Here is a 27,437-nt window from a genome sequence, read left to right on the forward strand (position 1 = left end):
TAAAGTTCAGAGATACCAAAAAGGAGTCTTCACAAGACTGGGTTGATTTCATTGACCAGGCAGTGAAGGCCTTGGAGGGGTGGTTACATGGCAGTAAAGTTACTGATTATGACAGCCTGTATAACTTGATCCTGAGAGAGCATATTCTTAATAATTGTGTGTCTGATTTGTTGCACCAGTACTTGGTGGACTCTGATCTGACCTCTCCCCAAGAATTGGGAAAGAAGGCAGACAAATGGGTCAGAACAAGAGTGAACAGAAAAGTTCATACAGGGGGTGACAAAGATGGCAACAAAAAGAAGGATGGTAAGTCTTCTGACAAGGGTGGGGACAAATCTAAAAATGAGTCTTCATCAGGCCCACAAAAACACTCTGGTGGGGGTGGTGGGCCCAAATCCTCCTTTAATCAGAACAAGGAAAAGAAACCATGGTGCTATTTATGTAAAATAAAAGGCCATTGGACAACAGATCCCAGTTGTCCAAAGAAAGGCACCACAGCTCCTACCACTACAACCCCTACTGCTACACCTAGTGTCCCTACTAATAGCAGTGGTGGTGGGAGCAAACCTACTAATAGCCAATCCAAGGGAGTAGCTGGGCTCACTTTTGGTAATTTAGTTGGGGTTGGTCTGATTAGGGAGACCACAGAGGCTACTTTAGTCTCTGAAGGGGCTATTGACTTAGCCACTTTGGTTGCTTGCCCCCATAACTTGGAGAAGTACAAGCAACTAACCCTAATAAATGGTGTTGAGGTCCAGGCCTACAGGGACACAGGTGCCAGTGTCACAATGGTGATTGAGAAACTGGTGCACCCTGAACAACACATACTTGGACACCAGTACCAAGTAACCGATGCTCACAACATAACACAAAGCCACCCCATGGCTGTTGTAAATCTCAACTGGGGGGGGGTATCTGGTCCAAAGAAAGTTGTGGTAGCTTCAGATTTACCTGTAGACTGTCTATTAGGGAACGATTTGGAGACATCAGCTTGGTCAGATGTGGAGTTGGAGGCCCATGCAGCAATGCTGGGCATCCCAGGGCATATTTTTGCTTTGACAAGGGCTCAGGCCAAAAAGCAAAAAGGACAGGGAAGCTTGGATCCTGGAACAATGGACCAAGTGCTCCCTAAAGCTAGGGCTAGTAGAAGCAAACCACTTCCTACTATCCCTCCCTCTACAGTGGATTCTACTTCTGATGAAGAAGAATTCCCTCCCTGTGCAGAACCTACACCAGAGGAGCTGGAAGCAGATACTGCTGAGCTTTTGGGTGAAGGGGGGCCTGCCAGAGAGGAGCTGAGTGTGGCACAGCAAACCTGTCCCACATTAGAGGGTCTCAGACAGCAAGCTGTCAAACAGGCTAATGGGGATGTCAGTGACTCACACAGAGTTTACTGGGAGGACAACCTCTTGTACACTGAGCATAGGGATCCTAAACCTGGAGCAGCCAGGAGATTAGTGATTCCTCAGGAGTACAGAAAGTTCCTCCTAACACTGGCACATGACATTCCCTTAGCTGGGCACCTGGGTCAAATGAAAACTTGGGACAGATTGGTACCATTGTTTCATTGGCCTAGGATGTCTGAGGACACAAAAGAATTTTGTAAGTCCTGTGAAACCTGTCAAGCCAGTGGCAAGACAGGTGGCACTCCAAAGGCACCCCTTATCCCACTGCCTGTGGTTGGGGTTCCCTTTGAAAGGGTAGGGGTTGACATAGTTGGCCCCCTTGACCCTCCTACTGCTTCAGGCAATAGGTATATCTTGGTGGTAGTGGACCATGCCACAAGATATCCTGAAGCTATTCCTTTAAGGACCACTACAGCTCCTGCAGTGGCAAAGGCCCTCCTGGGAATATTTTCCAGGGTGGGCTTCCCAAAGGAAGTAGTATCAGACAGAGGAAGCAATTTCATGTCTGCATACTTAAAGGCCATGTGGAAGGAGTGTGGTGTAACTTACAAGTTCACAACACCCTATCATCCACAAACAAATGGACTGGTGGAGAGATTTAATAAAACTCTCAAAGGCATGATTATGGGACTCCCTGAAAAACTCCGCAGGAGATGGGATATCCTTCTACCATGCCTCCTTTTTGCCTACAGGGAGGTACCCCAGAAAGGAGTGGGCTTCAGCCCCTTTGAACTTCTTTTTGGACACCCTGTTAGGGGTCCACTCACACTTGTAAAGGAGGGTTGGGAACAACCTTTAAAAGCTCCTAAGCAGGATATTGTGGACTATGTACTTGGCCTCAGATCAAGGATGGCTGAGTACATGAAAAAGGCCAGTAAAAACCTTCAGGCCAGCCAAGAGCTCCAGAAGCAATGGCATGATCAGAAGGCTGTTTTGGTTCAGTACCAACCAGGGCAGAAAGTGTGGGTCTTGGAGCCTGTGGCCCCAAGAGCACTCCAAGATAAATGGAGTGGACCCCACACAATTGTTGAGAAGAAGGGTGAAGTCACCTACTTGGTTGACTTAGGCACTGCCAGGAGTCCCCTTAGGGTGCTCCATGTCAACCGCCTGAAACCCTACTATGACAGGGCTGATCTCACCCTGCTCATGGCAACAGATGAGGGACAGGAAGAAGGCAGTGATCCTCTACCTGATCTCTTCTCTTCCACAGAACAAGATGCTCTTGTGGAAGGTGTAGTTTTGGCTGATTGTCTTACTGCTGAGCAGAAAGATAATTGCATAAATCTCCTAGGACAATTTTCAGAACTCTTCTCCATTGTGCCAGGCACCACTTCTTGGTGTGAGCACACTATAGATACTGGAGACAGTTTACCTGTCAAAAGTAAGATCTATAGGCAGCCTGACCATGTCAGGGACTGCATAAAGCAAGAAGTTCAGAAGATGTTGGAACTAGGAGTGGTTGAGCACTCTGACAGTCCATGGGCTTCTCCTGTGGTACTGGTACCAAAACCCAATTCTAAAGATGGAAAGAAGGAAATGAGGTTTTGTGTCGACTATAGAGGTCTCAACTTGGTAACCAAAACTGATGCTCACCCTATACCCAGGGCAGATGAGCTCATAGATACACTGGCATCTGCCAAGTATCTAAGCACTTTTGATTTGACTGCAGGGTATTGGCAGATCAAATTGTCAGAAGATGCTAAATCTAAGACTGCATTTTCTACCATTGGAGGACATTACCAGTTTACTGTAATGCCTTTTGGTCTGAAAAATGCACCTGCCACTTTTCAGAGGTTGGTGAACACAGTCCTGCAAGGGCTGGAAGCTTTCAGTGCAGCATATTTGGATGATATAGCTGTCTTTAGCTCCAGCTGGGATGATCACCTGGTCCACCTATGGAAAGTTTTGGAGGCTCTGCAAAAGGCAGGCCTCACTATCAAGGCTTCAAAGTGCCAGATAGGGCAGGGTAAGGTGGTTTATCTGGGACACCTTGTTGGTGGGGAACAGATTGCACCACTTCAGGGGAAAATCCAAACAATTATTGATTGGGTTCCCCCTACCACTCAGACTCAGGTGAGAGCCTTCCTAGGCCTCACTGGGTATTACAGGAGGTTCATTAAGAACTATGGCTCCATTGCAGCCCCTCTTAATGACCTCACATCCAAGAAAATGCCTAAAAAGGTATTATGGACAGCAAACTGTCAGAAAGCTTTTGAGGAGCTGAAGCAGGCCATGTGCTCTGCACCTGTCCTGAAAAGCCCTTGTTACTCTAAAAAATTCTATGTCCAAACTGATGCATCTGAATTAGGAGTAGGGGCAGTCCTATCACAACTTAATTCTGAGGGCCAGGATCAACCTGTTGCTTTTATTAGTAGAAGGTTGACCCCTAGAGAAAAGCGTTGGTCTGCCATTGAGAGGGAGGCCTTTGCTGTGGTCTGGGCTCTGAAGAAGTTGAGGCCATACTTGTTTGGCACTCACTTCATTGTTCAGACAGACCACAAACCTCTACTTTGGCTAAAACAAATGAAAGGTGAAAATCCTAAATTGTTGAGGTGGTCCATATCCCTACAGGGAATGGACTATACAGTGGAACATAGACCTGGGAGTAGCCACTCCAATGCAGATGGACTCTCCAGATATTTCCACTTAGACAATGAAGACTCATCAGGTAATGGCTAGTCTTATTGTCCTTCGTTTGGGGGGGGGTTGTGTAGGAAAGTACCATCTTGCCTGGCATGTTACCCCCATTTTTCACTGTATATATGTTGTTTTAGTTGTATGTGTCACTGGGACCCTGGTAACCCAGGGCCCCAGTGCTCATAAGTGTGCCTGAATGTGTTACCTGTGTAGTGACTAACTGTCTCACTGAGGCTCTGCTAATCAGAACCTCAGTGGTTATGCTCTCTCATTTCTTTCCAAATTGTCACTGACAGGCTAGTGACCATTTTTACCAATTTACATTGGCTTACTGGAACACCCTTATAATTCCCTAGTATATGGTACTGAGGTACCCAGGGTATTGGGGTTCCAGGAGATCCCTATGGGCTGCAGCATTTCTTTTGCCACCCATAGGGAGCTCTGACAATTCTTACACAGGCCTGCCACTGCAGCCTGAGTGAAATAACGTCCACGTTATTTCACAGCCATTTTACACTGCACTTAAGTAACTTATAAGTCACCTATATCTCTAACCTTTACCTGGTAAAGGTTAGGTGCAAAGTTACTTAGTGTGAGGGCACCCTGGCACTAGCCAAGGTGCCCCCACATTGTTCAGAGCCAATTCACTGAACTTTGTGAGTGCGGGGACACCATTACACCCGTGCACTACATATAGGTCACTACCTATATGTAGCTTCACCATGGTAACTCCGAATATGGCCATGTAACATGTCTATGATCATGGAATTGCCCCCTCTATGCCATCCTGGCATTGTTGGTACAATTCCATGATCCCAGTGGTCTGTAGCACAGACCCTGGTACTGCCAGACTGCCCTTCCTGGGGTTTCTCTGCAGCTGCTGCTGCTGCCAACCCCTCAGACAGGCAGCTGCCCTCCTGGGGTCCAGCCAGGCCTGGCCCAGGATGGCAGAACAAAGAACTTCCTCTGAGAGAGGGTGTGACACCCTCTCCCTTTGGAAAATGGTGTGAAGGCAGGGGAGGAGTAGCCTCCCCCAGCCTCTGGAAATGCTTTGTTGGGCACAGATGTGCCCAATTCTGCATAAGCCAGTCTACACCGGTTCAGGGACCCCTTAGCCCCTGCTCTGGCGCGAAACTGGACAAAGGAAAGGGGAGTGACCACTCCCCTGACCTGCACCTCCCCTGGGAGGTGTCCAGAGCTCCTCCAGTGTGCTCCAGACCTCTGCCATCTTGGAAACAGAGGTGCTGCTGGCACACTGGACTGCTCTGAGTGGCCAGTGCCACCAGGTGACGTCAGAGACTCCTTGTGATAGGCTCCTTCAGGTGTTAGTAGCCTTTCCTCTCTCCTAGGTAGCCAAACCCTCTTTTCTGGCTATTTAGGGTCTCTGTCTCTGGGGAAACTTTAGATAACGAATGCATGAGCTCAGCCGAGTTCCTCTGCATCTCCCTCTTCACCTTCTGATAAGGAATCGACCGCTGACCGCGCTGGAAGCCTGCAAACCTGCAACATAGTAGCAAAGACGACTACTGCAACTCTGTAACGCTGATCCTGCCGCCTTCTCGACTGTTTTCCTGCTTGTGCATGCTGTGGGGGTAGTCTGCCTCCTCTCTGCACCAGAAGCTCCGAAGAAATCTCCCGTGGGTCGACGGAATCTTCCCCCTGCAACCGCAGGCACCAAAAAGCTGCATTACCGGTCCCTTGGGTCTCCTCTCAGCACGACGAGCGAGGTCCCTCGAATCCAGCGACACCGTCCAAGTGACCCCCACAGTCCAGTGACTCTTCAGCCCAAGTTTGGTGGAGGTAAGTCCTTGCCTCACCTCGCTGGGCTGCATTGCTGGGAACCGCGACTTTGCAAGCTTCTCCGGCCCCTGTGCACTTCCGGCGGAAATCCTTCGTGCACAGCCAAGCCTGGGTCCACCGCACTCTAACCTGCATTGCACGACTTTCTAAGTTGGTCTCCGGCGACGTGGGACTCCTTTGTGCAACTTCGGCGAGCACCGTTTCACGCATCCTCGTAGTGCCTGTTTCTGGCACTTCTCTGGGTGCTACCTGCTTCAGTGAGGGCTCTTTGTCTTGCTCGACGTCCCCTCTCTCTGCAGGTCCAATTTGCGACCTTCTGGTCCCTCCTGGGCCCCAGCAGCGTCCAAAAACGCCAAACGCACGATTTGCGTGTAGCAAGGCTTGTTGGCGTCCATCCGGCGGGAAAACACTTCTGCACGACTCTCCAAGGCGTGGGGGATCCATCCTCCAAAGGGGAAGTCTCTAGCCCTTGTCGTTCCTGCAGTATTCACAGTTCTTCAGCCTAGTAAGAGCTTCTTTGCACCAACCGCTGGCATTTCTTGGGCATCTGCCCATCTCCGAGCTGCTTGTGACTTTTGGACTTGGTCCCCTTGTTCCACAGGTACCTTCAGACAGGAATCCATCGTTGTTGCATTGCTGATTTGTGTTTTCCTTGCATTCTCCCTCTAACACGACTATTTTGTCCTTAGGGGAACTTTGGTGCACTTTGCACTCACTTTTCAGGGTCTTGGGGAGGGTTATTTTTCTAACTCTCACTATTTTCTAATAGTCCCAGCGACCCTCTACAAGGTCACATAGGTTTGGGGTCCATTCGTGGTTCGCATTCCACTTCTGGAGTATATGGTTTGTGTTGCCCCTATCCCTATGTTTCCCCATTGCATCCTATTGTAACTATACATTGTTTGCACTGTTTTCTAAGACTATACTGCATATTTTTGCTATTGTGTATATATATCTTGTGTATATTTCCTATCCTCCCACTGAGGGTACACTCTAAGATACTTTGGCATATTGTCATAAAAATAAAGTACCTTTATTTTTAGTATAACTGTGTATTGTGTTTTCTTATGATATTGTGCATATGACACTAAGTGGTACTGTAGTAGCTTCACACGTCTCCTAGTTCAGCCTAAGCTGCTCTGCTAAGCTACCATTATCTATCAGCCTAAGCTGCTAGACACCCTATACACTAATAAGGGATAACTGGGCCTGGTGCAAGGTGCAAGTACCCCTTGGTACTCACCACAAGCCTGTCCAGCCTCCTACAGTCATAAAAACAAAGTACCTTTATTTTTAGTATAACTGTGTATTGTGTTTTCTTATGATATTGTGCATATGACACTAAGTGGTACTGTAGTAGCTTCACACGTCTCCTAGTTCAGCCTAAGCTGCTCTGATAAGCTACCATTATCTATCAGCCTAAGCTGCTAGACACCCTATACACTAATAAGGGATAACTGGGCCTGGTGCAAGGTGCAAGTACCCCTTGGTACTCACTACAAGCCAGTCCAGCCTCCTACATTGGTTGTGCAGTGGTGGGATAAGTGCTTGAGACTACTTACCACTCTTGTCATTGTACTTTTCATAAGAGAAAAATATACAAAACAAGGTCAGTGTATATACACATAGCCAACAAGTTTTGCATTTCCTCTTTTCACTCTTTTCTAAGTGCTGAAAAGTACCTCTAAACTTTCAAAAAGTTCTTAAAAGTTTAAAAAGTTTTTTTCTGTCTTTCCAAAAAGTTCTGAAAACTTTTTTCTCTTTTTCTATCACTTTAACTCTCTCTAAAAATGTCTGGCACAGGCCAAAGTGTTGATCTGTCCAAACTTGCATATGACAACCTTAGCTGGAAAAGAGCAAGGAGTCTCTGTATAGAGAGAGGTTTGAGTGTAGGGAAGAATCCTTCCTTGGAACTGTTACTTAACATGCTTAGAGAACAGGATAAGGCCATAGGTGCCCCATCTGTTGAAAAAGTACCTAATAGTTCCCAATCTGATTCAGGGACTCCCCCAGGAAAAGATTCAGGAAAGAAACTTCCTAGCCTGCCCATTACTAGACAATCTAGCATAGATGGTAATGATGATGAGCCACACCAAATAAATAGTGTTGTCTCACATCATAGCAAAAGCATTTATTCTCACCATACTGGTAGTAATGTTTCTGTAAACCAAGCTGTTAGGGTGGCTTCTGTAAGGGACAGGTCTCCTTCTGTTCATTCCCATCATAGCTCTGTTTCTAGAAATGTCCCTCCCACCAACCCTGATGACAGAATGTTAGAGAGGGAACTCAATAAGTTGAGGGTGGAACAAACCAGACTGAAGCTTAAAAAGCAACAGCTGGATTTGGATAGACAGTCTTTTGAATTAGAGAAGGAAAGACAGAAGTTGGGTTTAGATACCCATGGTGGCAGCAGCAGTATTCCCCATAGTCATCCTGCAAAAGAGCATGATTCCAGGAATCTGCACAAGATAGTTCCCCCTTATAAGGAGGGGGATGACATTAACAAGTGGTTTGCTGCACTTGAGAGGGCCTGTGTTGTACAGGATGTCCCTCAAAGGCAGTGGGCTGCTATCCTATGGCTATCATTTAGTGGAAAAGGTAGGGATAGGCTCCTTACTGTGAAAGAAAATGATGCTAATAATTTCCAAGTTCTTAAGAATGCACTCCTGGATGGTTATGGCTTAACCACTGAACAGTACAGGATAAAGTTCAGAGAGACCAAAAAGGAGTCTTCACAAGACTGGGTTGATTTCATTGACCAGGCAGTGAAGGCCTTGGAGGGGTGGTTACATGGCAGTAAAGTTACTGATTATGACAGCCTGTAAAACTTGATCCTGAGAGATCATATTCTTAATAATTGTGTGTCTGATGTGTTGCACCAGTACTTGGTGGACTCTGATCTGACCTCTCCCCAAGAATTGGGAAAGAAGGCAGACAAATGGGTCAGAACAAGAGTGAACAGAAAATTTCATACAGGGGGTGACAATGATGGCAACAAAAAGAAGGATGGTAAGTCTTCTGACAAGGGTGGGGACAAATCTAAAAATGAGTCTTCATCAGGCCCACAAAAACACTCTGGTGGGGGTGGTGGGTCCAAATCCTCCTTTAATCAGAACAAGGAAAAGAAACCATGGTGCTATTTATGTAAAATAAAAGGCCATTGGACAACAGATCCCAGTTGTCCAAAGAAAGGCACCACAGCTCCTACCACTACAACCCCTACTGCTACACCTAGTGTCCCTACTAATAGCAGTAGTGGTGGGAGCAAACCTACTAATAGCCAATCCAAGGGAGTAGCTGGACTCACTTTTGGTAATTTAGTTGGGGTTGGTCTGATTAGGGAGACCACAGAGGCTACTTTAGTCTCTGAAGGGGCTATTGATTTAGCCACTTTGGTTGCTTGCCCCCATAACTTGGAGAAGTACAAGCAACTAACCCTAATAAATGGTGTTGAGGTCCAGGCCTACAGGGACACAGGTGCCAGTGTCACAATGGTGATTGAGAAACTGGTGCACCCTGAACAACACATACTTGGACACCAGTACCAAGTAACCGATGCTCACAACATAACAATGCCACCCCATGGCTGTTGTAAATCTCAACTGGGGGGGGTAATTGGTCCAAAGAAAGTTGTGGTAGCTTCAGATTTACCTGTAGACTGTCTATTAGGGAATGGTTTGGAGACATCAGCTTGGTCAGATGTGGAGTTGGAGGCCCATGCAGCAATGCTGGGCATCCCAGGGCATATTTTTGCTTTGACAAGGGCTCAGGCCAAAAAGCAAAAAGGACAGGGAAGCTTGGATCCTGGAACAATGGACCAAGTGCTCCCTAAAGCTAGGGCTAGTAGAAGCAAACCACTTCCTACTATCCCTCCCTCTACAGTGGATTCTAATTCTGAGGAAGAAGAATTCCCTCCCTGTGCAGAACCTACACCAGAGGAGCTGGAAGCAGACACTGCTGAGCTTTTGGGTGAAGGGGGGCCTGCCAGAGAGGAGCTGAGTGTGGCACAGCAAACCTGTCCCACATTAGAGGGTCTCAGACAGCAAGCTGTCAAACAGGCTAATGGGGATGTCAGTGACTCTCACAGAGTTTACTGGGAGGACAACCTCTTGTACACTGAGCATAGGGATCCTAAACCTGGAGCTGCCAGGAGATTAGTGATTCCTCAGGAGTACAGAAAGTTCCTCCTAACACTGGCACATGACATTCCCCTAGCTGGGCACCTGGGTCAAATGAAAACTTGGGACAGATTGGTTCCATTGTTTCATTGGCCTAGGATGTCTGAGGACACAAAGGAATTTTGTAAGTCCTGTGAAACCTGTCAAGCCAGTGGCAAGACAGGTGGCACTCCAAAGGCACCCCTTATCCCACTGCCTGTGGTTGGGGTTCCTTTTGAAAGGGTAGGGGTTGACATAGTTGGCCCCCTTGACCCTCCTACTGCTTCAGGCAATAGGTTTATCTTGGTGGTAGTGGACCATGCCACAAGATACCCTGAAGCAATTCCTTTAAGGACCACTACAGCTCCTGCAGTGGCAAAGGCCCTCCTGGGAATATTTTCCAGGGTGGCCTTCCCAAAGGAAGTAGTATCAGACAGAGGAAGCAATTTCATGTCTGCATACTTAAAGGCCATGTGGAAGGAGTGTGGTGTAACGTACAAGTTCACAACACCCTATCATCCACAAACAAATGGACTGGTGGAGAGATTTAATAAAACTCTCAAAGGCATGATTATGGGACTCCCTGAAAAACTCCGCAGGAGATGGGATATCCTTCTACCATGCCTCCTTTTTGCCTACAGGGAGGTACCCCAGAAAGGAGTGGGCTTCAGCCCCTTTGAACTTCTTTTTGGACACCCTGTTAGGGGTCCACTCACACTTGTAAAGGAGGGTTGGGAACAACCTCTAAAAGCTCCTAAGCAGGATATTGTGGATTATGTACTTGGCCTCAGATCAAGGATGGCTGAGTACATGAAAAAGGCCAGTAAAAACCTTCAGGCCAGCCAAGAGCTCCAGAAGCAATGGCATGATCAGAAGGCTGTTTTGGTTTAGTACCAACCAGGGCAGAAAGTGTGGGTCTTGGAGCCTGTGGCCCCAAGAGCACTCCAAGATAAATGGAGTGGACCCCACACAATTGTTGAAAAGAAGGGTGAAGTCACCTACTTGGTTGACTTAGGCACTGCCATGAGTCCCCTTAGGGTGCTCCATGTCAACCGCCTGAAACCCTACTATGACAGGGCTGATCTCACCCTGCTCATGGCAACTGATGAGGGACAGGAAGAAGACAGTGATCCTCTACCTGATCTCTTCTCTTCCACAGAACAAGATGCTCTTGTGGAAGGTGTAGTTTTGGCAGATTGTCTTACTGCTGAGCAGAAAGACCATTGCATAAATCTCCTAGGACAATTTTCAGAACTCTTCTCTACTGTGCCAGGCACCACTTCTTGGTGTGAGCACACTATAGATACTGGAGAAAGTTTACCTGTCAAAAGTAAGATCTATAGGCAGCCTGACCATGTCAGGGACTGCATAAAGCAAGAAGTTCAGAAAATGTTGGAACTAGGAGTGGTTGAGCACTCTGACAGTCCATGGGCTTCCCCTGTGGTACTGGTACCAAAACCCAATTCTAAAGATGGAAAGAAGGAAATGCGGTTTTGTGTAGACTATAGAGGTCTCAACTTGGTAACCAAAACTGATGCTCACCCTATACCCAGGGCAGATGAGCTTATAGATACACTGGCATCTGCCAAGTATCTAAGCACTTTTGATTTGACTGCAGGGTATTGGCAGATCAAATTATCAGAAGATGCTAAATCTAAGACTGCATTTTCTACCATTGGAGGACATTACCAGTTTACTGTAATGCCTTTTGGTTTGAAAAATGCACCTGCCACTTTTCAGAGGTTGGTGAACACAGTCCTGCAAGGGCTGGAAGCTTTCAGTGCAGCATATTTGGACGATATAGCTGTCTTTAACTCCAGCTGGGATGATCACCTGGTCCACCTATGGAAAGTTTTGGAGGCCCTGCAAAAGGCAGGCCTCACTATCAAGGCTTCAAAGTGCCAGATAGGGCAGGGTAAGGTGGTTTATCTGGGACACCTTGTTGGTGGGGAACAGATTGCACCACTTCAGGGGAAAATCCAAACAATTATTGATTGGGTTCCCCCTACCACTCAGACTCAGGTGAGAGCCTTCCTAGGCCTCACTGGGTACTACAGGAGGTTCATTAAGAACTATGGCTCCATTGCAGCCCCTCTTAATGACCTCACATCCAAGAAAATGCCTAAAAAGGTATTATGGACAGCAAACTGTCAGAAAGCTTTTGAGGAGCTGAAGCAGGCCATGTGCTCTGCACCTGTCCTGAAAAGCCCTTGTTACTCTAAAAAATTCTATGTCCAAACTGATGCATCTGAATTAGGAGTAGGGGCAGTCCTATCACAACTTAATTCTGAGGGCCAGGATCAACCTGTTGCTTTTATTAGTAGGAGGTTGACCCCTAGAGAAAAGCGTTGGTCTGCCATTGAGAGGGAGGCCTTTGCTGTGGTCTGGGCTCTGAAGAAGTTGAGGCCATACCTGTTTGGCACTCACTTCATTGTTCAGACAGACCACAAACCTCTACTTTGGCTAAAACAAATGAAAGGTGAAAATCCTAAATTGTTGAGGTGGTCCATATCCCTACAGGGAATGGACTATACAGTGGAACATAGACCTGGGAGTAGCCACTCCAATGCAGATGGACTCTCCAGATATTTCCACTTAGACAATGAAGACTCATCAGGTCATGGCTAGTCTTATTGTCCTTCGTTTGGGGGGGGGGTTGTGTAGGAAAGTACCATCTTGCCTGGCATGTTACCCCCATTTTTCACTGTATATATGTTGTTTTAGTTGTATGTGTCACTGGGACCCTGGTAACCCAGGGCCCCAGTGCTCATAAGTGTGCCTGAATGTGTTACCTGTGTAGTGACTAACTGTCTCACTGAGGCTCTGCTAATCAGAACCTCAGTGGTTATGCTCTCTCATTTCTTTCCAAATTGTCACTAACAGGCTAGTGACCATTTTTACCAATTTACATTGGCTTACTGGAACACCCTTATAATTCCCTAGTATATGGTACTGAGGTATCCAGGGTATTGGGGTTCCAGGAGATCCCTATGGGCCGCAGCATTTCTTTTGCCACCCATAGGGAGCTCTGACAATTCTTACACAGGCCTGCCACTGCAGCCTGAGTGAAATAACGTCCACGATATTTCACAGCCATTTTACACTGCACTTAAGTAACTTATAAGTCACCTATATGTCTAACCTTTACCTGGTAAATGTTAGGTGCAAAGTTACTTAGTGTGAGGGCACCCTGGCACTAGCCAAGGTGCCCCCACATTGTTCAGAGCCAATTCCCTGAACTTTGTGAGTGCGGGGACACCATTACACGCGTGCACTACATATAGGTCACTACCTATATGTAGCTTCACAATGGTAACTCCGAATATGGCCATGTAACATGTCTATGATCATGGAATTGCCCCCTCTATGCCATCCTGGCATAGTTGGCACAATCCCATGATCCCAGTGGTCTGTAGCACAGACCCTGGTACTGCCAAACTGCCCTTCCTGGGGTTTCACTGCAGCTGCTGCTGCTGCCAACCCCTCAGACAAGCATCTGCCCTCCTGGGGTCCAGCCAGGCCTGGCCCAAGATGGCAGAACAAAGAACTTCCTCTGAGAGAGGGTGTGACACCCTCTACCTTTGGAAAATGGTGTGAAGGCAGGGGAGGAGTAGCCTCCCCCAGCCTCTGGAAATGCTTTCTTGGGCACAGATGTGCCCAATTCTGCATAAGCCAGTCTACACCGGTTCAGGGACCCCTTAGCCCCTGCTCTGGCGCGAAACTGGACAAAGGAAAGGGGAGTGACCACTCCCCTGACCTGCACCTCCCCAGGGAGGTGTCCAGAGCTCCTCCAGTGTGCTCCAGACCTCTGCCATCTTGGAAACAGAGGTGCTGCAGGCACACTGGACTGCTCTGAGTGGCCAGTGCCACCAGGTGACGTCAGAGACTCCTGCTGATAGGCTCCTTCAGGTGTTAGTAGCCTATCCTCTCTCCTAGGTAGCCAAACCCTCTTTTCTGGCTATTTAGGGTCTCTGTCTCTGGGGAAACTTGAGATAACGAATGCAAGAGCTCATCCGAGTTCCTCTGCATCTCTTTCTTCACCTTCTGATAAGGAAACGACTGCTGACCGCGCTGGAAGCCTGCAAACCTGCAACATAGTAGCAAAGACGACTACTGCAACTCTGTAACGCTGATCCTGCCGCCTTCTCGACTGTTTTCCTGCTTGTGCATGCTGTGGGGGTAGCCTGCCTCCTCTCTGCACCAGAAGCTCCGAAGAAATCTCCCGTGGGTCGACGGAATCTTCCCCCTGCAACCGCAGGCACCAAAAAGCTGCATTACCGGTCCCTTGGGTCTCCTCTCAGAACGACGAGCGAGGTCCCTCGAATCCAGCGACTCTGTCCAAGTGACCCCCACAGTCCAGTGACTCTTCAGCCCAAGTTTGGTGGAGGTAAGTCCTTGCCTCACCTCGCTGGGCTGCATTGCTGGGAACCGCGACTTTGCAGCTACTCCGACCCCTGTGCACTTCCGGCGGAAATCCTTTGTGCACAGCCAAGCCTGGGTCCACGGCGCTCTAACCTGCATTGCACGACTTTCTAAGTTGGTCTCCGGCGACGTGGGACTCCTTTGTGCAACTTCGGCGAGCACCATTTCACGCATCCTCGTAGTGCCTGTTTCTGGCACTTCTCCGGGTGCTACCTGCTTCAGTGAGGGCTCTTTGTCTTGCTCGACGTCCCCTCTCTCTTCAGGTCCAATTTGCGACCTCCTGGTCCCTCCTGGGCCCCAGCAGCGTCTAAAAACGCCAAACGCACGATTTGCAACTAGCAAGGCTTGTTGGCGTCCTTCCGGCGGGAAAACACTTCTGCACGACTCTCCAAGGCGAGAGGGATCCTTCCACCAAAGGGGAAGTCTCTAGCCCTTTTCGTTCCTGCAGAAACCTCAGCTTCTTCTGTCCAGTCGAAGCTTCTTTGCACCCGCAACTGGCATTTCCTGGGCATCTGCCCATCTCCGACTTGCTTGTGACTTTTGGACTTGGTCCCCTTGTTCCACAGGTACCCTAGATTGGAAATCCACAGTTGTTGCATTGCTGGTTTGTGTCTTTCCTGCATTATTCCTCTAACACGACTTCTTTGTCCTTAGGGGAACTTTAGTGCACTTTGCACTCACTTTTCAGGGTCTTGGGGAGGGTTATTTTTCTAACTCTCACTATTTTCTAATAGTCCCAGCGACCCTCTACAAGGTCACATAGGTTTGGGGTCCATTCGTGGTTCGCATTCCACTTTTGGAGTATATGGTTTGTGTTGCCCCTATCCCTATGTTTCCCCATTGCATCCTATTGTAACTATACATTGTTTGCACTGTTTTCTAAGACTATACTGCATATTTTTGCTATTGTGTATATATATCTTGTGTATATTTCCTATCTTCTCACTGAGGGTACACTCTAAGATACTTTGGCATATTGTCATAAAAATAAAGTACCTTTATTTTTAGTATAACTGTGTATTGTGTTTTCTTATGATATTGTGCATATGACACTAAGTGGTACTGTAGTAGCTTCACACGTCTCCTAGTTCAGCCTAAGCTGCTCTGCTAAGCTACCATTATCTATCAGCCTAAGCTGCTAGACACCCTATACACTAATAAGGGATAACTGGGCCTGGTGCAAGGTGCAAGTACCCCTTGGTACTCACTACAAGCCAGTCCAGCCTCCTACAAGGGTTTTCCAGAGTTGGCTACAAATTTAACTTTAAAAAAACAAAAATAGCCTTCCTCAGCGTCCTGTTTCTAGGATATGAGCTGTCAAATGAAGGGAAGAGCCTAGCGCCACAATTCTTAGAAAAATGTGCACCGTTACAACCACCAAATACGATTAAGAAACTCCAATCATTGTTGGGTTTCTTGAATTTTGGCAGAACATACATTCCAGATTATGCTACGCACATAAAACCTTTATACAACTTAATACGTCCCGATTTTTCAAGTAAATTCTGGACGGTTGAACATACATGCACTCTTCGGGAGTTGCAGACAGACATGCTTGCAGCACAACATTTACACACAAGGGACAACAAAACACATTTGGTCATCAGGGTAATAGCTGGGGCCCTCGGTTTCACCTATGTGACATTCAATGAAGGTGAGACAGTCCCGATTGCATATAAATCACATTTATATTCAGCAGCTGAACAGCGCTTTGCTCCCACAGAGAATATTTCCACTGCTGTACAGATGGCTGTCCTTAAGGAAAGACCTCTTGCCCAAGGAAAACGCATTATTGTCGTTTCTCCAATCCCAGCTCTAGAGGCTGTTACAAAGGCTAGCGTTCCAAACGCAAAAGCATTTCATCCACGTTGGATACAATGGGCTAAGTCTTTGTCTGCCACTGATGTAGACTAAATTTTTGACCCAAAGTTACAGACTCAGGAGTTTCTACAATACGAGGTAGAATATCCAGTTCCAGCAAACACTTTGCCTATTGATCAATATCATTGAGTCATGTATACCGACGGCTCTGCACAACCTGCAATTGGAACTAAACATCGATATTCTGCTGTTTGTGCAGTCGCAAGTGGCTATATGGAAGGTGTAGGAAAGTACCATCTTGCCTGGCATGTTACCCCCATATTTCACTGTATATATGTTGTTTTACTGTATGTGTCACTGGGACCCTGCCAGCCAGGGCCCCAGTGCTCATAAGTGTGCCCTGTATGTGTTCCCTGTGTGATGACTAACTGTCTCACTAAGGCTCTGCTAACCAGAACCTCAGTGGTTATGCTCTCTCTGCTTTCTAAATTGTCACTAACAGGCTAGTGACCAATTTCACCAATTCACATTGGCATACTGGAACATCCTTATAATTCCCTAGTATATGGTACTGAGGTACCCAGGGTATTGGGGTTCCAGGAGATCCCTATGGGCTGCAGCATTTCTTTTGCCACCCATAGGGAGCTCTGACAATTCTTACACAGGCCTGCCACTGCAGCCTGAGTGAAATAACATCCACGTTATTTCACAGCCATTTAACACTGCACTTAAGTAACTTATAAGTCACCTCTATGTCTAACCTTCACCTGGTGAAGGTTGGGTGCAAAGTTACTTAGTGTGTGGGCACCCTGGCACTAGCCAAGGTGCCCCCACATCGTTCAGGGCAAAATCCCCGGACTTTGTGAGTGCGGGGACACCATTACACGCGTGCACTATACATAGGTCACTACCTATGTATAGCGTCACAATGGTAACTCCGAACATGGCCATGTAACATGTCTAAGATCATGGAATTGTCACCCCAATGCCATTCTGGCATTGGGAAGACAATTCCATGATCCCCCGAGTCTCTAGCACAGAACTCGGGTACTCCCAAACTGCCTTTCCGGGGTCTCCACTGCAGCTGCTGCTGCTGCCAACCCCTCAGACAGGTTTCTGCCCTCCTGGGGTCCAGGCAGCCCTGGCCCAGGAAAGCAGAACAAAGGATTTCTTCTGAGAGAGGGTGTAACACCCTCTCCCTTTGGAAATAGGTGTTATGGCTGGGGAGGAGTAGCCTCCCCCAGCCTCTGGAAATGCTTTGATGGGCACAGATGCTGCCCATCTCTGCATAAGCCAAACTGGCTTTCCCGGGGTTTCACTGCAGCTGCTGCTGCTGCCAACCCCTCAGACAGGTTTCTGCCCTCCTGGGGTCCAGCCAGGCCTGGTCCAGGAAGGCAGAACAAAGGACTTCTTCAGAGAGAGGGTGTTACACCCTCTCCCTTTGGAAAAAGGTGTCAGAGCTGGGGAGGAGTAGCCCCCCTCAGCCTCTGGAAATGCTTTGATGGGCACAGATGGTGCCCATCTATGCATAAGCCAGTCTACTCCGGTTCTGGGATCCCCCAGCCCTGCTCTGGCGTGAAACTGGACAAAGGAAAGGGGAGTGACCACTCCCCTGACCTGCACCTCCCAGGGGAGGTGCCAAGATCTCCTTCAGCGTGCCCCAGACCTCTGCCATCTTGGATTCAGAGGTGTGCTGACACACTGGACTGCTCTGAGTGGCCAGGGCCAGCAGGTGACGTCAGAGACAACAAAAGACTGCATCACCGGTCCTCTGGGTCCCCTCTCAGCACGACGAGCGTGGTCCCTGGAACTCAGCAACTCTGTCCAAGTGACTCCCACAGTCCAGTGACTCTTCAGTCCAAGTTTGGTGGAGGTAAGTCCTTGCCTCCCCACGCTAGACTGCATTGCTGGGTACCGCGTGATTTGCAGCTGCTCTGGCTCCTGTGCTCTCTTCCAGGATTTCCTTCGACACTCTAACCTGCAGTGCACAACCTTCTGAGTTGTCCTCCGGCGTCGTGGGACTCCCTTTTGTGTCTTCGGGTGGACTCCGGTTCACTCCTCTTCCAAGTGCCTGTTCCGGTACTTCTGCGGGTGCTGCCTGCTTCTGTGAGGGCTCCCTGACTTGCTGGGCGCCCCCTCTGTTTCATCATCCAAGTGGTGACATCCTGGTCCCTCCTGGACCACAACAGCATCAAAAAACCCTAACCGTTACCCTTGCAGCTAGCAAGGCTTGTTTGCAGTCTTTCTGCGTGGGAACACCTCTGCAAGCTTCTTCACGACGTGGGACATCCATCATCCAAAGGGGAAGTTTCTAGCCCTCTTCGTTCTTGCAGAATCCACAGCTTCTACCATCCTTAGGGGATTGTACAGTACAATTGGCTGAGCTGAAAGCTCTGCTGATGGCACTGGAACACACGGATCCGGCACATCCTATGCTGATTGTTTGCGATTCCTATTATTGTGTCCAGTCTTTTAATGAATATCTTCATTATTTGTGCCAGAATGGGTTCAGAGATTCTAAAGGCAACACCATTAAACAAAGATTACCGTGGGGGAAAGTAGCTGACCTGAAAGAGACGCTACTGAATGTCCATGTTGTACATACACTTGGACACCAGCGCGTTGGAATACACGTTGCTGGGAATACGCTGGCGGATGAAGCCGCAAAGTCAGAAGTGGCGGTAGCCACTGTAGCTTCAGTAACTCGTTTGAGTTCTAAACCAGACACAGACATTGGGGCCGCCGTAAAAGCTACGGCTGATGGTACACTCCATCCTAATGGATTTCCTAACAAAAATCATTATCACATGGTTAGTATGCTGAACGCTGAAGTTAAGATACCAGGTGTAGGCGTGCGAGACATCCCTAATAAAGAGGTAAGACCTCAATTGATTAAAGCAGCGCCTGAGGGGGTGGCATCTGCACATGCTGGTGTGGCGGCTACAATTTCAATCTTACAGGCCCGTTATTGGTGGCCAGGTCTCTACAAGGAGACTAAGCAGTATGTCCTTTGTTGTGACATCTGTCAACAAATCAAAGTTTCGATTGCCAAGCGCCCGCTGCAGACACCCGTGCACTGGGACACAATTACTGGTGCTACTTACATGAGCACCAGGTGCAGTGCACAGGGACACAAGTACAGGTGATGCTAACACGAGCAGTAGGTGCAGTGCACCGGGACACAAGTACTGGCGATACACGACCAGCAGGTGCAGGACACCAGGACACAAGTACTGGCGATGTTAACATGAGAAGCAGGTACAGTGCACCGGGACACAAGTACTGGTGATACTTACATGAGCGGCAAGTGCAGTGCACCAGGACACAAGTACTGGTGATACATGAGCAGCAGGTGCAGTACATCGGGACACAAGTACTGGTGGCACTTACATGAGCAGCAGATGCAGTGCACAGGGAAAAAAGTACTGGTGATAGATGAGCAGCATGTGCAGTGCACCGGGACACAAGTACTTGTGATACTTACATGAGCAGTAGGTGCAGTGCACCGGTATACAAGTGCTGGTGATAATTACATGAGCAGCAGGTGCAGCGCACCGGAACCAAGTACTGATGATACATGGGCTGCAGGTGCAGTACACCGGGGCATAAGTAATGGTGCTACTTAAATGAGCAGCAGGTGCAGTATACCGAGACACAAGTACCGGTGATACTTCCATGAGCGGCAGGTGCAGTGCACCGGGGCACAAGTACTGGTGATACTTAGGAGTAGGTGCAGTGCACCGGGGCACAAGTACTGCTGATACTTACATGAGCAGCAGGTGCAGTGCACCGGGACACAAGTACTGGTGATACTAAGACGAGCAGCAGGTGCAGCGCACCGAAACCAAGTACTGATGATACGTGAGCGGCAGGTGCAGTACAATGGGGCACAAGTACTGGTGCTACTTACATGAGGAGCAGGTGCAGTGCACCGGGACACAAGTACTGACGATGTTAACATGAGCAGCTGGTGCAGTGCACCGGGACACAAGTACTGGTGATAAATGAGCAGCAGGTGCAGTGCACCGGGACACAAGTACTGGTGATACCATGGAGGGACCTTGGCTGCTCCGGCAGCTACTGCGCATGCGCGGGAGAGAAGTGTCGTTTCTGACTGCGCACGCCCAGAAGAGAAGTGCCATGTGCTACTGCGCGAGCCCGGGATAGCTCCTTCGTGCCTTACTGCACGTGCCCGGGAGGAAGGTGTCCTGTCTTACCACGCATGTCAAGAAGTGTAGTGTCTTAACCGCGCACCCTCATGAGCTGAGTGTCGTGTCTATAGTACGCATGCCCATTAGATAAGTGACGTCTCTTTACTGCGTAGGACCAGGAGATTTGTGTCTTTGCAGCGCATGCGCGAGTGATAAGTTCTCCCGGTGCTAAGATCTTGTGTGCCAGGAGGACGCCGCCGCTGATCCGAAAGTTCTTCTCATAGAAAAAGCATAAACCTCACCGGAAGTGGCTAGACACTACTGTTGGGCACATGCGCAGACTGCCCACAGGCACCAGACGTAAACGGGAACTACTCTCGCACATGCGCAGACTGCCCCAGTTACCGAGAGGAGACACTACTCTCCTGCACATGCGCAGACTGCCCGAGTCGCCGGAGGACGAAAAGGAGCATTTGTTTGGGCCTCGTCGGAAACTGAAAAGGTAACACGGAGCCCGGAATTCTGTTATTTCACCTGCGTTTCGTGTCAGAGACACAAATACCAGCCCCCAGCCCCTTACACAGCTTCAGGCCGAGACACACTGGACTGAAGGGAGCTCTGGGGGTGACGCAGCCGGGGCCCCCCAAAAGAGGCAGAAACTCATTAAAAGAGAAAGAAGCAAAACCCTACACAAAACAATCTGCACTGCCTCTCACTCACTCCCCTCCTGTACTGTCACTCACTCCCTGCACTCCCTGTCACTCACTCCCCTCCCGCACTGTCACTCACTCTCTGCACTGCCTCTCACTCACTCCCCTCCTGCACTGTCACTCACTCCCTGCACTCCCTCTCACTCACTCCCCTCCTGCACTGTCACTCACTCCCTGCACTGCCTTTCACTCACTCCCCTCCTGCACTGTCACTCAATCTCTACACTCCCTCTCACTCACTCCCTTCCTGCACCTCCACTCAATCCCTACACTCCCTCTCACTCACTCCCTTCCTGCATTGTCACTCACTTCCTACACTCCCCCTCACTCACTCCCCTCCAGCACTGTCACTCACTCCCTGCGCTCACTCACTCACCTCCTGCACTGTCACTCACTCTCTGCACTCACTCCCCTCCTGCGCCTCCACTCTCTCCCTCCACTACCTCTCACTCACTCCCCTCCTGCACTGTCACTCACTCCCTGCACCCCCTCTCACTCACTCCCTTCCTGCATTGTCACTCCCTCTTACTCACTGTTTGCACTGCCTCTCACTCCCTTCCTGTACTGTCAATCACTCACTGCACTGCCTCTCACTCACTCACTGCACCTCCATTCACTCCTTGCACTGCCTCTCACTCACTCCCCTCCTGCACTCCCTCTCACTCACTATTCCATTGCCTCTCACTCACTCCCTGCACCTCCACTCACCCTCTGCACTGCCTCACACTCACTGTTTGCACTTCCTCTCACTCCCTCCCCCTCACTCATTATTTCCATTGCGTCTCACTCCCTTCCTGCACTGTCACTCCCTCCCTCTCACTCACTGTTTGTACTGCCTCTCACTCACTTCCTTACTGCACCGTCACTCACTCCCTGCACTGCCTCTCACTCATCGTTTGCACTGCCTCTCACTCACTCCCTTCCAGCACTGTCACTCAATCCCTGCACTGACTCTGACTCACTCACTCCTGCACCTCCACTCCCTCCCTTCACTGCCTCACACTCACTGTCCTTCACTCCCTGCACTGCCTGTCGCTCACTTCCTGCACTGTCACTGACTCCCTGCACTGCCTCTCACTCATTGTTTGCACTGCCTCTCACTCCCTTCCTGCACTGTCACTCACTCCCCGCCTCTTAACCTCTTCCTGCAGTGCCACTGAAACCTCTTCCTTAGAGGAAGAATTTCTATTCTGTCCCCCATGATCTCCATGGATGCTTGTAGTGCTTTGTTTATCCCACTATGTTACTCATTTATGTACACAGTTTAATGTGCTCCCAAATTAATCTTCCTGTCTCGTTATCTTAGGTCTCCCTAGAGACAACTTGCTGTTCTTGTGAACTTTAGGTATAAGGTAAAACAGACAGTTTCGGTTAATATGTCTTCAGGAATATGAGTTAATCATAGCTAATGTGTCCTTGATCTCTTCATTCCACTAAATCATTAGTGAAATCTTGTTTTTCCTTCAGATAATATGCCTTCTCATCTTTTTGATAGCACTCGGTATTTGAAAGTTGACTATATGATTCCTGCATATACAGCTCAATTGGCTGTAGCACTGCATTGCCACCTTTGTCATGCACCTATGACACAATCTTTGTTATCTCTCAATTTAGTGCTGGTCTGTTTATGATTACCCACGGCACTGTTGAGATGTGGCCAATCTCTTCCTGGTTGTTTTTATTTGCAAACTGCAAAGTTCTCTAATCACTGTTTCTTAAAACACATCTATGCTATCGGGTGAAATAATGAGTACAAAGAGTGGTCCAGTGTTTTGCTTTTCACTAATGACCGAGCTGACAGAAATCGCTGAAATGTACTTCTCAGTTCAAAGAAGACATTTATTATTTCACCATGAGGTTCCTAAAAGGAGATTAGCATGTTGAAAGCACACTTTTAAAAGTAGTCACAGCAATGAAAGGAAAATATACCAAAATGATTCTCCACTGCACTATACATAGCAAATATATGTAATGCAAAGCAAATAATTAATTAAAAATGCATCACCGTAGGGCCTGCCAGATTATTCATCTTTCTCATGCCAGCAAGACAATGACCCCGTTTGACTGAGAAAGAGATCTGTACCCTCACGGGAAAGATATCAGGTATCTGACGTCTAGAATCCTGATTGAGGCTACTCACACTCACTATCGCACTGGTCTTTTTATATCTTAAAAAACAAAAGGAGCTTTCTGGAAAACCCCCTCATTTCGCAATCGAAACATGCTGGCTCGTTTAGGTCAGAGTTTAAAGAAACAGGTTAGAACTGGCCAGTTTCCCAAGGTGTCTCTCCCAAGCCAAAGCTGTTCCCTGCTGTACCATACACATCAGTCTAGTACATCCTTAGCATGCTGACTGACTAACTCCTCCATATTACGTACTAGCTCTTCGGTGAGAAAGAGAACAAAAACAAGACAGAATGCACAGTTTACAATGTAGAAAATAATGGGCAGCTTTAACATGGTAGTGTCTAATGAATCAATCAATCAATCATTAGATTTATAATGCGTGCTATGTACCCGTTAGGATTTCGAGGCGCTGGGGGGAGGGAGTGGGGTGCTGCTATCGTTCGAAGAGCCATGTCTTGAGGAGTCTCCTGAAGGTGAGGAGGTCCTGGGTCTGGCGTAGTGGGGTCGGGAGTGAGTTCCAGGTCTTGGCGGCGAGGTAGGAGAAGGATCTGCCGCCAGAGGTTTTGCGCTGGATTCGGGGGACGATGGCGAGGGCAAGGTTGGCAGAACGTAGTTGGCGTGAGGGAACGTAGAAGTTGAGTCTGGTGTTCAGGTAGATGGGTCCGGTGTCGTGTAGTGCCTTGTGTGCGTGGGTGAGGAGTTTAAAGGTGATCCTCTTGTCCACGGGGAGCCAGTGGAGGTCCTTCAGGTGGTGGGAGATGTGACATCGGCGGGGTATGTCGAGGATCAGGCGGGCGGATGCGTTCTGGATGCGTTGTAGTCGTTGGATGTCTTTAGTTGGGATGCCTGTGTAGAGTGCGTTGCCATAGTCGAGTCTGCTACTGACGAGGGCTTGGGTCACCGTCTTTCTGGTTCCTGTTGGAATCCACTTGAAGATTCTGTGGAGCATGCGGAGGGTGTTGAAACAGGAGGAGGAGACTGCGTTGACCTGTTTGGACATGGTGAGAGCGGAGTCGAGGATGAAGCCGAGGATTCGTGCGTGGCTGGCTGGGGTGGGTGGGGGGCCCAGGGCGGTGGGCCACCAAGAGTCGTTCCAGGCCGAGGGGGAGCGGCCGAGGATGAGGACTTCCGTCTTGTCGGAGTTTAGTTTCAGGCGGCTGTTGCTCATCCACTCGGCGATGGATTTCAGACCCTCGAGGAGGTTGGCTTTTGCGGTGTGAGGATCTTTGGTCAGGGAGAGGACGAGCTGGGTGTCGTCGGCGTAGGAGATGATGCTGAGGTCGTGCTGATGGGCCAGTTGTGCGAGGGGGGCCATGTAGACGTTGAACAGCGTTGGGCTTAGCGAGGAGCCTTGGGGGATGCCGCAGATGAGGTTGGTGGCTTTGGAGCGGAAGGGTGAGAGTCGGACTCTCTGGGTTATGCTACGATAAAGTCAATAGGCAGAATGAATCTAAAGCTAAACTGAATACAAAATGTAGTCTGCAACTGGTGAACACTGGACAGCTAATCCAGGTGCAAAGTGATGCAACAAAGTCAGTGGTCAAAACACACATTTCACTATATTACGCCCTCTGATCAATGACTTTGTGTAAAGGACAGATTGAAAATCAATTTCTCTCTTTTTTTCCTCTTAAAACTTTTTTTTACAACCCATTGTACACAGCGACATAATGAAATGACAAAAACAATCACTATAAAGCAATGGAAGTGGATTAATGTATTGATCTTATAACCAGTTAAACCAGACACACCTACAAGGAAAAGACTGAAGCTTATATATTCTGATTGGGATAATAACTGATTGAATAGTGTCTCTAGGATAGCAAGTTGGTTTAGAATAAGATAGAAACATCATGAGTTCTAATCATGTAAAGGTACACGGTACACCTGTAAGGTTTGCTGGAGTATAAGTGTTCCCATACGAGAATAGTCAGCCAACTGGCAACTTAAACATGCTTAATGAGTCTGGCAGCAGTCATCAGATGGGTTAGTTCGAAAAAAAATGTAATCAAACAGGTTAACAGAACATCCATGGTACTCTGCATTGTTCCCATGCAGAACTTTGATCTGAGAAGCACAATTAGCACTAAATGGAGCCATAGGTTTTGTACTTTAAAAGCAGCAGGAGTGTTGCACAAAAGTGAACAATCAGGTTCAAGTTGGGGGTGCGGTCCCTCCCCGACCCCACACGCAAACGCCCAAAGGGAGACCACACAGCACACCCATGGTCAGTGGCAAGTCGTAGTAAGATCTGTAAAAGAAACAAGTATGATTTTTCTTGCAAATAACATTTGTCATCTGAAAAGTGCTCCCATTTTTCCTTTCCTTGTTTTATTATCAGCAGGACGTTATTAAGGCCCTTGGCTATAATTTCTGCAGATTCTGGAGGGCCATTTGGGGATTCAACCCACTCTTTAGCACTGAGGTTTTTATCTGCTGAACCTCCCTTTCCTCGCACTGTCAGAAGGGCAGTCCCCTTCATCACCAATCCTCCATACACTGCACTTATGACAAGTTGGGCAATTCTCTCTCCAATCTTTATGAATAAATCAGCTTCTCCATTATTTAACAGAATAGGTTTGATTTCTATCTGTCCTGGTAACTTTCCTCTCCCCAACTGACCTTTGACTGTTTGTGGGACAGATCTCTGTTGTGTGTGCTGACAAATAGGACATTGCACAATCACAGTTTTTATCAAATCTAGAGGAATGTGCATCCCTCTCATCTCTTCTCCCCTGTAAGTCGCTTTTTCTCCCAGGTGTCCACCTTTCTGGTGCGCCCATGTAGCCATCCCCACCAAGTCAGAATTCTGGGTTGCCACATCTGCTTCTGAAATTTTGGCTTTGTCGTCTGCAAGGGAATTGAACCAGCGTTCTAGTGAGACAATGGGACAATGAGCATCTATGACTTTATTCTGTTCTAGCATTTCCCAAATTTCTTGCCACAACTCTTTGCTCCACACCTCCTTTGAATGAATGAACCAGTTATGTGCATGCCATGTGGGAAGCCAAATGGCTTTTCCATTGGCAGTGGACCAAGAATCAGTGTAAACATGACAAGTCCCAAGTAGCTCTTGCTTTATAGCTTGAGACACTGCGTACAACTCTGCATATTGGCTACTTTTTCCTTCTCCTTTGGTGGTCAACAACTTTTCAGTAACTGGATTGTATAACACTGCTTTTCAAGGTCTTTTGGTACCCACGTATTTGAATTAACTATTAGTGAACCAAGCATGCTTCCTATCCTTAGAACCAGCGTTCTAGTGAGACAATGGGACAATGAGCATCTATGACTTTATTCTGTTCTAGCATTTCCCAAATTTCTTGCCACAACTCTTTGCTCCACACCTCCTTTGAATGAATGAACCAGTTATGTGCATGCCATGTGGGAAGCCAAATGGCTTTTCCATTGGCAGTGGACCAAGAATCAGTGTAAACATGACAAGTCCCAAGTAGCTCTTGCTTTATAGCTTGAGACACTGCGTACAACTCTGCATATTGGCTACTTTTTCCTTCTCCTTTGGTGGTCAACAACTTTTCAGTAACTGGATTGTATAACACTGCTTTTCAAGGTCTTTTGGTACCCACGTATTTGAATTAACTATTAGTGAACCAAGCATGCTTCCTATCCTTAGAGGACACAAATTCAAATGGCACACCCCATTTCACTGGTGACTCTTTTCCCTGTGGTACCTCCTGCACCCTCTACTCATCCTGTACAGGGGCTTGTGACACCTGTTCATGTAGGGCTGCAGTGCCTGCCGGACCTACTCAAGCCTGTCTTGTATGTACCATTTCCAGCATATGATACTAGCCTCTTGTGCATGTCCTGTACGGTGAGATTTAGGTGAACTCATCACCCACTTCATAATTGGTATTTCAGGTCTCATAATTACATTATGACCTAGTGTTATTTGCTCAGTATCCACTGGAGCCCAATAACAGGCCAAAGGCTGTTTTCCAAAGGAGTATGGCGCTCCCCAGAGTCAGGTAGTTTTCTAGTCCAGAATCCTAGGGGCACCCTCGTCCCCCCATGTTACTGCTACATATTCCAGTTTGCATATTGTCCCTGAACAGTTACATGCAACTCAATGTCTCCCTCTTGCACTGGCCACAAGTCTAAAGTAAGTTGAATTATTTCATTTGTCAAATCAGAAGCATACTGCTGCTCTTCACCCCATTCAAACTCATGTTTTTTCCTGGTGAC

The sequence above is a fragment of the Pleurodeles waltl genome, chromosome 4_1, assembly GCF_031143425.1.
Source record: "Pleurodeles waltl isolate 20211129_DDA chromosome 4_1, aPleWal1.hap1.20221129, whole genome shotgun sequence".
NCBI lineage: Eukaryota > Metazoa > Chordata > Amphibia > Caudata > Salamandridae > Pleurodeles > Pleurodeles waltl.